Here is a 13466-nt window from a genome sequence, read left to right on the forward strand (position 1 = left end):
GCTTTTTACCCCTAAATACCCTTTATAACAGCCAACAGATTTCTGGTACTTTGAATCATTAGCCCTTTGGCTGACTAACACAAACAGGGTTTCAGAGAATTGAAAGACAGCACAAAGAGCACAGACATAAGTGTTATGGGTATTCCAGAGAGAGAAGAGGAGGGGAAAGAGACATAAGAAGTGTTTGAGGAAATAATGGCCAAAAATTGACCAATTCTTATGAGGGACATGGATGTACATGTTCAGGAAGCAAAGCATACTCCAAACAATAAATCCTAACAGAAATACTCAGAGATGTATGCTAATTAGATTGTCAAAAGCCAAAGATAAAGTATCTTGAAAGCAGCAAGAGAAAAGCAATCCATCAACTATAAGGGATGCTCGGTAAGACTAAGTACTGATTTCTCATCAGAAACCATGGAGGCAGTAAGGCAGTGCTAAGACATATTAAAAGTGCTGAAAGAGAAAAATTGCCAGCCAAGAGTTCTGTATCTGGCAGAATTGTCCTTCAGAAATGAGGTATTAAAAGATTCACAGCTAAATTTGTCAACAAGAGGCCCACCCTATAAGAAATACTAAAGGGAGTTCTGCAAGATGAAAGGAAAAGATAGGTGAGAGAGGTTTGGAGAAGAATGTAGAAATTAATATTATTAGTAAGAGTAACTAAAAGAGTAAAAAGAGAGACAAAAATAAGATATGACATATGAAAACCCAAGGATAAGATGGCTAAAGTAAGTGCTGCCTTTACAGTAATAACACTGAATATTTGGGAAACGGACTTTGGCCCAGTGGTTAGGGCATCCGTCTACCATATGGGAGGTCCCCGGTTCAAGCCCCGGGCCTCCTTGACCCGTGTGGAGCTGGCCCAAGCGCAGTGCTGATGCGCGCAAGGAGTGCTGTGCACCCATAAGGAGAGCCGCCCAGCGCGAAGGATGGAGCAGCCTGCCGAGGAATGGCGCCACCCACACTTCCCGTGCCGCTGACGACAACAGAAGCAGACAAAGAAACAAGACGCAGCAAAAAGACACAGAAAACAGACAACCGGGGGAGGGGAGGGGAATTAAATAAATAAAAAAAATAAAAAAAAATAAAAAAAAAAACACTGAATAGTAATGGATTAAACTCCAAATCAAAAGACACAGATTGGTAGAATGGATTAAACATATGATCTATCTATATGCTGTCCCAAGGACACAAATAGGCTCAAAGTGAAAGGTTAGAAAATAATATTCCATGCAAACAGTAATCAAAAAAGAGCTGGGTAGCTACATTAATATTGGACAAAATAGATGTTAAGTGCAAAACTGTTTTAAGAGACAAAGAAAGACACAACATATTAATAAAAGGGGAAACCTACCAAGAAGAAAGAACAATCATAAATATGTATGCACCTAACCAGCATGCCCCAAAATACATGAGGCAAACACTAGCAAAACTGAGGGGAGAAATAGACATTCTGTAACAATAGTGGGAGACTTCAATTCACCACTCTCATCAATGGATACAACATCTAGACAGAGGATCAATAAGGAAACAGAGATCTTGAATAATATGATAAGTGAACTAGACCTAACAAACATATACAGAACATTGCATGCCCAAACAGCAGGTTATACATTCTTCTTGAGTGCTCATGGATCATTCTCCAGGACAGACTACATGTTAGGTCATAGAACAAGTCTCAATGAATTTAGAAAGGTTGAAATTATACAAAGCACTCTCTCTGACCACAATGGAATGAAGTTGGAAATAAAGGGTGGAGAAATGGAAAATTCACAAATATATAGAAGTTAAACAACACACTCTTAACCAATCAGTGGGTCAAAGAAGAAGTTGCAAGAGAAATCAGAAAATATCTCACAGTGAATGAAAATAAGAATACAACCTAAGTATCTTTTTTAAAGAAAGACAATTGACTGTTCAAAGCAAAAATAAAATGTAATATTTATCATGAAAAAAGAATACAACACATTAAAATGTATGGGTTGAAGTGGAGATAGTGCTAAGAGGGAAATGCATAGCTCTTTTTTTTTTAAGATTTATTTTATTTATTTCTCTCCCCATGCTCCCTGTTGCCTGCTCTCTGTGTCCATTTGCTGTGTATTCTGCATCCGCTTGTGTTATCCGGCAGCGCTGGGGAACTGCGTCTCTTTTTTGTTGTGTCATCTTGTTGTGTCAGCTCTCTGTGTGCATGGTGCCACTCCTGGGCAGGCTGTGCTTTTTTCATGCAGGGTGCACTCCTTGCGCATGGGGCCCCCCTACACAGGGGTGACCCTGTGTGGCACAGCATTTCTTGCATGTGGCAGCACTGCATATGGGCCAGCTCACCACATGGGTTAGGAGGCCCTGGGGATTGAAACCTGGACCCTCCATATGGTAAACAGATGCTCTATCAGTTGAGCCATGTCCGCTTCCCGGAAATGTATACCTCTTAATGCCTACATTAAAGAAAGAGCTAAAATCCAAGACCTAAAAACATGACCCATAGGAACTAACAAAAAAGCAACAGCAAACTAATTTCAAAGCAAGCAGAAGGAAAGAAATAATGAAGATTAGAGCAGAAATAAATGAAATTGAGAATAAAGATACAAAGGAGAGAACAAAACCAAAAACTGGTTTTTCGAGAAGATTAATAAAATTGACAAACCTTTAGCTAGTCTAACAAAGAAAAAAAGAAAGAAGATGCAAATAAATAAAATCAGAAACAAGAGAGGGGGCATCACTGACTCCACAGAAATAAAAAGGATTATTATAAGAGGATACTATGAACAATTGTGTGCCAATAAATTAGACAAGTTAGATGAAATGAGTAAATTCCTAGAAACACAAAAACAACCTACACTGACTCTAGAAGAAATAGAAGACCTCAACAGACCAATCACAAACAAAGAGATTGAATCAGTCACCAAAATCCTCAAAACAAAGGAAAGCCCAGGACCATATGGCTTCACAAGTTAATTCTATCAAGTATTCCAAAAAGAACTAATATGAGTTCTGCTCAGATACCTTCCTCCAAAAATTGAAGAGGAGGGAACATTATCTAACTCATTCTATGAGGCATACAGTATCACCCTAATAAAAAAGTCAGATAAAGATACTACAAGAAAAGAAAATTATAGACTGATTTCTCTCATGATCTTAGATGTGAAAATCCTCAACAACATACTTGCAAATCAAATCCAAGAACATATTAAACAATTGTACACCATGATCAAGTGAGTTTTATTCCATGTATGCTAGGGTGGTTCAAATAAGAAAAGCAATTAATACATTACATCAACAAAATGAAGGGAAAAACCTCATGAGTATCTCAATTGATACATCTGACAAAATTCAGCATCCCTTCTTGATAAAAACACTTAGAAAAATACAATAAAATGTCCTCAACATGATAAAGGACATATATGAAAAACCCATGGCTAATATATTCAGTGAATGACTGAAAGCTTTCCCCCTAAAATTTGGAACAAGACAAGGATGCCCACTCTCATCACTGTTATTTGACATTGCATTGGAAGTTCTAGCCAGAGCAATTAGGCAAGAAAAAGTAATAAATGGCATTCCAGATTGGACAGGAAGAAAGAAAATTTTCACTATTTGCAGATGACATGATCCTATATCTAGAAAGTACCCCCAAAATGACAACAAAGCTATTAGAGCTAATAAACAACTTCAGCATAGTGTCAGGGTACAAGATCAATATGCAAAAATCAGTAGTTTTTCTATAGAGTAGTAATGAGCAAGCTGAGGAGGAAATCAAGAAAAAAATTCCGTTTACAATAGCAACTAAAATAATCAAATATACAGGAATAAATTTAATCAAGGAAGTAAAGGCCTTATATACAGAAAACTACAAAACATTGCTTAAATAAATCAAAGAAGATCTAAATAAATGAAAGGACATTCCGTGTTCATGAATTAGAAGAATAAATATAATTAAGCTGCAAATTCTATCCAAAATGATTTATTAGATTCAACACAGTCCCAGTCAAAATTCCAGCAGCCTACTTTGCAGAAATGAAAAAGACAATTATCAACTTTATTTGTTTTTTAAACAATTTTTTGTCTTTATTTATTTTTTAATGTTACATTCAAGAAATATGATGTCCCTATATACCCCCCCCCACCTCACCCCACTCCTACCCCCATAACAACAACCTCCTCCATCATCATGAGATAGTCATTGCATTTGGTGAATATATCTCTTAGTACCGCTGTACCTCATGGTCAGTGGTCCACATCATAGCCCACACTCTCCCACAGTGCACCCAGTGGGCCATGGGTGGACATACAATGTCCAGTAACTGTCCCTGCAGCACCACCCAGGACAACTCCAAGTCCCAAAAACGCCCCCACATCACATCTCTTCCTCCCACTCCCTATCCCCCAGAAGCCACCATGGCTACTTTCTCCACACCAATGCCACATTTTCTTCGATTACTAATCACAATAGTTCATGTATAGAATATCAGTAAGTCCACTCTAATCCATACTCTATTCTTCTATCCTGTGGACCCTGGAATGGTTGTGTCCACTCCACTTCTATATCAAGAGGGGGCTTAGATTCCACATGGATGCTGGATGCAATCCTCCTGCTTTCAGTTGTAGGCACTCTTGGCTCCCTGGTGTGGTGGTTGACCTTCTTCACCTCCATGTTAGCTGAGTGGGGTAAGTCCAATAAACCAGAGTGTAGGAATTGCAAGTCTGTTGAGGCGCAGGGCCTGGCTATCACATGGTCAGTCCAGAGATTCAGGTCCCTGGGTATACATTAAACCCCAGCACCAACTACAGTTCTGGTAAAAGTAACAGGAGAGGCTTGTGGACAAAGATAACATCTAAGTCCAGCTCCATCACACAGAAACACTAACTCCAAAGTAGGGCCAACTGACATGGCACTGAATTCCATCTGCCATGACCATAGAATCTGTGGGTCTCTGTAGCCCTCAGAAGAACCAATATTTGGGGTTGTATCTACTTTATCTGTCTGTGGGACTCTGCTCAGGTGTGCATGAGGGCAACCCCTCTGACAACCTCCCAGCTCTTTTTGGAAACTCATAGCCATATAAACTCATTTGTCCTTTCAATTCCCCCCTTTTATTCAGGTCAAAAAGCATTTTTAACTCCTGGTATTATATGTAGATTGAGATATTCTGCTGGTCTGAGTTGACCCTTTTATTCAAGGTCATTTTCTAGTTACATCATCAGCTAGTATTTGGTAGTAATCCCTTGGTGCCAGGGAGGCTCATCCCCGGGAGTCATGTCGCATGCTGGGGGGAAGGCAACACATTTACATGCTGAGTTTGGCTTTGAGACTGGCCACATTTGAGCAACACGGAGGCTCTCAGGAGGTAACTCTTAGGCACCCTGCAGCTCTAGGCCTTGTTCTTATTTCAGGTGGACAGGCTCACAAACATAGTCATTAGTATCAAGGGTTCATTATTGGACCTTCCTTCTTTTTTGGTCTTTGCCGTTGCACTTGGGGGATTGTTGCTGTTCCTTTAGGAACTTTATTTGAAAGGATAAAGGTCTCCAAAAAGCCAAAAACATCTTGATATATACTTTAAAGTACATTATAAAGCAACAGTGGACAAAACAGCTTGGTCGTGGCAAAAGGATATATATATCAACCAATGTAATCAATTTGAGAGTTCAGAACTAGACCCTCACACCTAAAGTCAATTGATTTTCTTTTAACTTAAAAAAAATTTATTGAAGTATATCACTCATATATAAACATACATAAACAATCAATGTATACTAAAAGTTGTGAAATTACAAAGCAAACATGCATAACATCATACAGGGGACCCAATACACCAGCCCAACACCAACACCTTGCATTGTTGTGAGACATTTGTTACAAATTATGAAAGAAAATTGTCAAAATATTACTACTAACTATAGTCCTTATCTTACATTTGTTATATTTTTCCCTACTATTATTTTTTATTTTATGACAGAAGTTGTAAACTTATAAAACAATCATGCACATGTGCAGAATTCCCATCAACACCCCTCTATAACACATCACACTGTTGTAGAACATTTGTTACAGATTATGAGATAATATCATCAGACTATTACCAGGTCCACAGCATACATTTGGCATACTTTTTCCATGCTTTATTCTCAACACAGTACATCTTTTGCATAGATGCATGAATATTACGTTATTATTGTTAATCATAATCCATAGGTCACTCCAGTTGTATTTTTCCATGCTTCTCCACATTCACACCACCCTGCAATAGTGACATACATCTGCTCTAGCTCACAGAAGGACACTCTCGCATCTGTATCATCAACCACAATTCTCATCCACCTCTGGGTTTACTGTGTTGTTCAGTCCCTAGATTATTCTTTAGCTTTTTTTCAATTGGCATTTACATTCCTAGACTACCCTTTTCAGCCACAGTTCCATTTATAAACCAGCTGTTACTCATTATAATGTGTTATCATCCACTGTATACATTTCAACACTTTTATAGTGGAGTTAATTAAAACTTCTACATACATTAAACATCAGTAGTCCATCTCAGTCCTTCTCTTCTTTACGAATCCACCACCTACCACCAGGTCTTGAAGGTATTTTCCTACATTTTCTTTTAGAAGCTTTATGGTTCCTGTTTTTATATTTATGTTTTTTATCCATTTTGAGTTAATTTTTGTATAAGGTGTAAGATAAGGGTCCCTTTTCCTTCTTTTGGCTATGAATATTCAGTTCACTCAGCACCATTTGTTGAATGGACTGTTCTGCCCAGGCTGGGTAGGTTTGACAGGCTTGTCAAAAATCACTTGACCATAGATGTGAGGATCTGTTTTTGAACCATCAGTTTGGTTCCAGTCATCTGTGTCTGTCTTTATGCCAGTATCATGCTGTTTTTACCACTGTAGCTATGGGTCCAGAAATGAGAGTCCTCCAACTTTGTTTATCCTTTTAAAAATGTTTCTGGCTATTCAGGACACCTTACCCTTTCAAATAAATTTGGTAATCATGTTTTCCACTTATTTTTAAAATGCTGGTGGAATTTTTATCAGGATTGCATTGAGTACAATTGACATCTTAATGATATTCCAATCTGTGAGCATGGATTGTTCTTCAAATTATTTAGGTCTTTTTAAAATTTCTTTTAACAATGAGTTGTAATTTTCTAAATACAAGCGCTTTACACCATTCATTAGTTTATTCCAAAATATTTGAGTTTTATCTGTCATGTTTTATTTTCACCACTTTTTTTGACACTTGTAGTTACTTTTATTGATATAATCTTCATTTCCAGACTCTCTTCCAAAACTCTCTCTCTTGTCTCTTCTTTTCAGACTGTAGCACACCCTTTAGTATTTCCTGCAAAGCTTGTCTCTTGGTTACAAACTCTCTCTGTTTCTGTTTATCTGTGAATATTCTAAACTCACCTTCATTTTTGAAAGACAGCTTTGCTGGATATAAGATTCTTAGCTGGAAGTTTTTCTCTTGCAGTATCTCTCCTTTTTTTAAAGATTTATTTTTAACTTATTTCTTTACCCTCCACCCCCCCCCCCCCCATGTCTACTCTCTGTGTCCATTCACTGTGTGTTCTTCTGTGTCCGCTTGCATTCTTGTCAGTAGCACTGGGAATCTGTGTCTCTTTTTGTTGCGTCATCTTGCTGCATCAGCTCTCCGTGTGTGATGCCACTCCTGGGCAGGCTGCACTTTTTTTGCATGGGGTGGCTCTCTATATGGGATGCACTCCTTGTGTGTGGAGGTCCCCTATGTGGGGGACACCCTGCATGGCATGGCACTCTTTGCGTGCATCAGCACTGTGTGTGGGCCAGCTCACCACACAGGCCAGGAGGCCCTGGGTTTGAACTCTGGACCTCCCATGTGGTAGGCAGACACATTATCCATTGAGCCAAATCTGCTTCCCTCTTGCAGTATCTTAAATATATCATATCACTGTCTTCTTGCCTCCATGGTTTCCAATGAGAAATCACACTTAATCTTACTGAGTATCCCTTATATGTTACACATTGCTTTTCTCTTGCTGCTCTCAGAATCCTCTCTTTATCTTTGGCATTTGACATTCTGATTAGTATGTGTCTCAGAGTTGGTCTATTTGGATTTATTTGGATGGGAGAATGTTGTGATTCTTGGACATGGATCTCTATGCCCTTCAATAGGGATGGGAAATTTTCTACCATTATTTCTTTAAATGTTCCTTCTGCACCTTTTCCCTTCCCTTCTTCTTCTGGGATGCCCATGACTTGCATGTTTGCATGTCTCTTGCTGTTGTTTAGTTCTCTGAGAACTTGTTCATTTTTCCCATTCTTTTCTTCATCTCTTCTTTTGTATGTTCACTTTCAGAGGTCATTTTTTCAAGCTTGCCAATCCTTTCTTCTTCCTCCTCAAATCTGCTATTATATGATTCCAGTGTATTTTTAATTTCATTTATTGCACCTTTCATTCCTGTAAGATCTGCTGTTTTTCTACATATGCTTTCAAGTTCTTCTTTGTGCTTATACTGTGTCTTCTTAATATCCTTAATCTCTTTAGCCAGCTCCCTGAATTTATTAAGGAGATTTGTTTGAACATTTATGATTAGTTGTCTCAACTCCTTTATGCCATCTGGAGGCTTATCTTGTTCTTTTAACTGGGACATACCTTCCTTTTTCTTAGTGTGGTTTGTAATTTTTTGTCAGTGTCTTGGCATCTGGCTTACTAGAATTATTTATTCTGGGTACAGTTTCTCTCTTTAATTTAGGGCTTTTTTTCCATCCAAAGTCATAGTTTAGCTTTGTGTATGTGGATATTTTCGTTTTTATCCTTCATTAAGATTTTTGTAATTTCTTATACTGTTTTTATTAAAGTCCTAAGCATTTTATAGTTTACTTCATAGTGAATAGAATAATTCCCTACATGCCCATTTTTAGATTCTTATTTCTAAGGTAGAAAAAAATATATTGTGGGAAGCAGACATGACTCAATTGATAGTGTCCGCTTACCATATGGGAGGTCCAGGATTCAAACCCAAGGCCACCTGGTCTGTGTGGTGAGCTGGCCCATGTGCAGTGCTGATGTGCACAAGGAGTGCCATGCCATGCAGGGGTGTCTCTGCGTAGGGGAGCCCCACATGCAAGAAGTGTGCCCTGCAAGGAGCTGCCCTGCACAAAAAAAGTGCAGCTTGCCCAGGAGTGGTGCCACACACATGGAGAGCTGACGCAGCAAGATGACGCAGATTCCCGGTGCCTCAAAAGAGACACAGATTCCCAGTGCCACCGAGAATACAAGTGGACATAGAAGAACACGGAGTGAATGGACACAGAAAGCAGACAACAGTGGGGGGAGGAATGGGAGAGAAATAAATTTTTTAAAAATCTTAAAAAAATAAAAACATAAATAAAAGAAAAAAACATTGTATTTTAAACACTTATCTTTTATCCAGCCACCTTACCTAGTTCTTTTAAGTCCAATATTTTTAAAAGAACAGGATCTCTTAAATTATTAAATTCTACCTTTTTTTCCAGTGCTTTTTATTAGTTGTTTCATTTTCTAATCTTATTTCAATTGCTAACATTTCCAAGACAATGTTGAATAATAAGGGCAATGACGATATCCAAGTCTAGTTTCTGATTTTAATAGGAGCATTACAGTATTTTATCATTTAGGATAGTCTTTAAATTTAGGTTTTGATAATTAGTCTTTATTATACTTATTTCTTTGTATTTTACTTGGATTTTAAAAATATAGGTTAAGTGAAAATTTTAGCAAATGACTTTTTGGCATCTATTCACATAATCTTCTCTTTCTCCCCCTTAATTTGCTCATGTAATAGATTATGTTAATAGGCTCCCTAAATATTCACTTGCACTTTATACAATTCCTGCTTTATTTTTAGTGGTTTTTTCTTAGCTCGGCTTTGTTATGGCACATTATTCTTTTGATATGTTGCTGGATTTTGTTAATGTTTTAATTAGAAGTGATGCATCTCTACACATGTGACATTGATTTGAAATTTTATTTTTTATTGACTTTCTGGGTTCAGTACCAAACTTACGCAGCTATGAAAAATAAATTGGAGGGGGTTTCAGATTTTTCAAAGGCCTAGCATATTTTAAATAACATCAGAATAATGTATTCTTAAGGGGTTAGATAAAGTTTAGGTGCAAAGCCACCTGGTTCTAGGACTTTGTTCAGTGGTAAATCTCAATTATCTTTTAGTATCAGCTTTGGTAACTGGTCTATTTGACTCTTCGCTTCTTTTTTTGGTTTGTTATTTTAATTTTGCCAGAAAATCATTCACTTCTCCTAGTGTTTTAAAATGTTTCTCCATACAATGTCCAGTGTCTGCCTGGTGGGGTTCTCCTGCAAATCAGGGGTAGCCTTGGCTCTGTAGCCAAACAACACAAGGGTCTGTGTTGCCCAGTCATGGCTCTCAGATGTTACCAAGCAGTGTTGTATCCCTGGGACAATCAGGAATGCTATTCTTAAAATCTTTAAAGATCAAACTGAATATTTCTCTTTATTTGTCACTAGTTACCTTCATCTCAGAGTTATTCTAACATTTCTTCCCCCTATTTCATGCAACTGGTTTCTCTTCTCTTTGCTTTTCAGCAATACTGGAGCAACTGCTTCCTAAACCATTTTACAGCAGTGTAAGTGTTCAGTTGTACGCATGTTCATTTTTAGCAACACATCTACCAGCCCTCTGCATGACTGATGTTGGGGAAAAAGAAAAGTAGGAAAAAGTTTCCCCAACTCATTGTGGGTTATCTAGAGAAAATGTGTATTATCAATGGGGTTTTTAGCTTTAAAATCCAAATAATCACAAATCTACAATTTAGCTTAATGAATCAGAAAGCTTCTCCAGAGAACTTCAGCTTCTTTGCTGCAAGAAGAATGAGGTTCTGAAACCTTATCCAAGAACTTAGAAGCCATCAGCCAAGTCTCCATATTTCTCTGTGCAAAATGTCATAGCTTATATAAATGTACAATAGTCAATATTTGATTGTAATGTATACTTTTGGTTGTAAATAGGCAGATTTCTCTACAGTGTCATTGGAATATGCTACTTTTTTTTTTGGAGGTACCAGGAATTTAACCTAGGACCTCATACATGGGGGAAAGCAGGTGCTCAACCACTGAGCTACATCTGCTTCTCAATGAGAGTTGGCTTTTGTCATTTGTTTTGTTTTTAGGAGTTACCACAGTTGAACCAGAGACCTTGTATATGGGAAGCAGTAAAAGTCGTTTTTTGTTTTTAGGAGGTACCAGGAATCAAACCTGAGCCCTCATACATAGGAAGCAATCACTCAGTCACTTGAGTTACATCTGCTCCCTACCAGGCTACTTTTTAATTGGTCCTGCACAGCTTGTTTGTTTATAAGTTCATAGAAAACATTACAGGTGTTGAAAGGTTAAAATGTATGCCCTCGGTTCATAACTTCAGTTGTTTTTGAGTACACAAACAACTCTTTTGCACCGTATTAATTGTAACTTATTTAATGAAATCAGAAGCAGCAGACAGATGTTGGAGAAGTATGAATATTGTGATACATTTATAATATAATCTATTATATTATCAGGATGTACGTTCGATGCTCTTGGTGGGCTGTGAGGGTAAGCACATAGTCTGTTTCAGTACTGGTATATCTAGTACTTCTTAGCACAATGCCCAGCATATATTAGGTATTCAACAATGTTTGTTGAACACATGAAAGACATAGCAGAGAAAAGGTCTTAAATTATTTTTAAAAAGTCAGTGTATTTACAGGATTTCCTAACCTAGAACCCTACATCTCCAAGATATCCATGGGATATTTCAGGGAGCCCACACTTGTATGGGAAAAAAAAATACATCTTTATTTTCACTAACACTCAACTCTCAGGAGAAATTTAGCATTTCCTTCAGTTGATAACATAGGAAACAATCCCCAGTGGTTTTTGTAATATTTGTCACTAATAGAAATAAAAAATATTTTTATATCACATTATGGTTTTATAGCTACCTTGAAATATTATTTACACCTACTATCATTTCAAAATTTAGGTAGTTATTAGCCTGTCACTGGATCTGACTATTCAATGTATTAATACAATTAATATACGGTAAATTTATTTTTAAAGACATCTTGATGTCAGTATTTCAATATAATTAGTTTCCTTTGTAATCTCTCTCTTTTTCTTAAATTGAAAAACGTTGTTCTGAGAAGGGGTCCATAAGTTTTGAGACTACAAATGAGGTCACACCTCCAAAAAGATTAAGAATCTCTGCAAAATTTATAAGTTTGGAATTTGGTGCCAGATAGATCTGGATTCAGATCCCATCCCTGCTCTTAGCAAGTTGTATCTACTAAGGCTAACTACAGGTTCCTCATCATTTGCTGAATGGGGATAATTAGTGTGGCAGTTTGAGATTATTTATGAACCCAACAAAGATAAGGATTATGTTTATAAACTGGTCTGTTCCTCTGGGTGTGATACCCTTTGATTGTATTAGACTCAGTTGAGATATTTTTGATTAAATTATGTTAAGATCAGGGTTTTGATCCAACCACACCAATAGGGTGTAACTCAGGGTAAGTCCCTGCCTCCTTGGTGGGCTAATATAAACGCACACTCACTCAAGAAGACACACAAAAGAAGATACAGGAAGACAGAGAGAGCTCTATAGTCACAGAGGAGGACAGAATTTGGTCATTTCAGTCTTTCCATGTGACAGAAAGGAGAAGGCTCAAGAAGCTAAAGCCCCAGGAAGAGAGATAAGCCCTATGCCAGCCTACAGCTGACATCAAAAGAAACTGGGCCGTGGAGCCTTAAGAGGGAGAGGGATGGAGAGATCAGGCAGAGATGGCCCACCATCTTGTTTCAATATGTGGCAAGAGAATTTGGGGGAGAAGATACCTCTTATGGTGCCTTGAGTTGGACTCTTTAGGGCCTTGTTACTGTAAGCTTTTACTCCAAATAAATACCCTTTATAAAAGCCAAAAGATTTCTGGTACTTTGCTTCAGCACCCTTTTGGCTGACTAATATTCTTGTAAAAACTAGTAGCAGTAATAACTAACTACTGGGGATGTTTCTTGGATTAACATGCCAAATTTTTAACCTACTACCTGGCACAGTATGTACTAGCTATATAGGCGTATGAATTATAAGTCATCCAGCATTAAAGTTAGTGGGTTTGGCAAACAATGGCTTGTCAAGCTAGGTTCTTAATTTGATGAGGGTGAAAGATGGACTTATCTAATGACAAAACCAGATAATCAGTTGACAAAACAGCTTGTCTGCTGGCCAGTTGAAATAATGGGTTTACTGTCCCAGATATTTGTTATTAAATCTATTGGGAACATATTAATGGACCCATTAATTATGAAAAGGAATTATATTATACCAAGAAACTTTGTTTAGGGCCTTTTTGGGACTCTAAAAGAAAAGAGGCACTTTAAGCTTGATGTTATTGTAGTATGGTCCCAACATGCCTGCTGACCAGTT

The sequence above is a fragment of the Dasypus novemcinctus genome, chromosome 22, assembly GCF_030445035.2.
Source record: "Dasypus novemcinctus isolate mDasNov1 chromosome 22, mDasNov1.1.hap2, whole genome shotgun sequence".
Classification (NCBI taxonomy): Eukaryota; Metazoa; Chordata; class Mammalia; order Cingulata; family Dasypodidae; genus Dasypus; species Dasypus novemcinctus.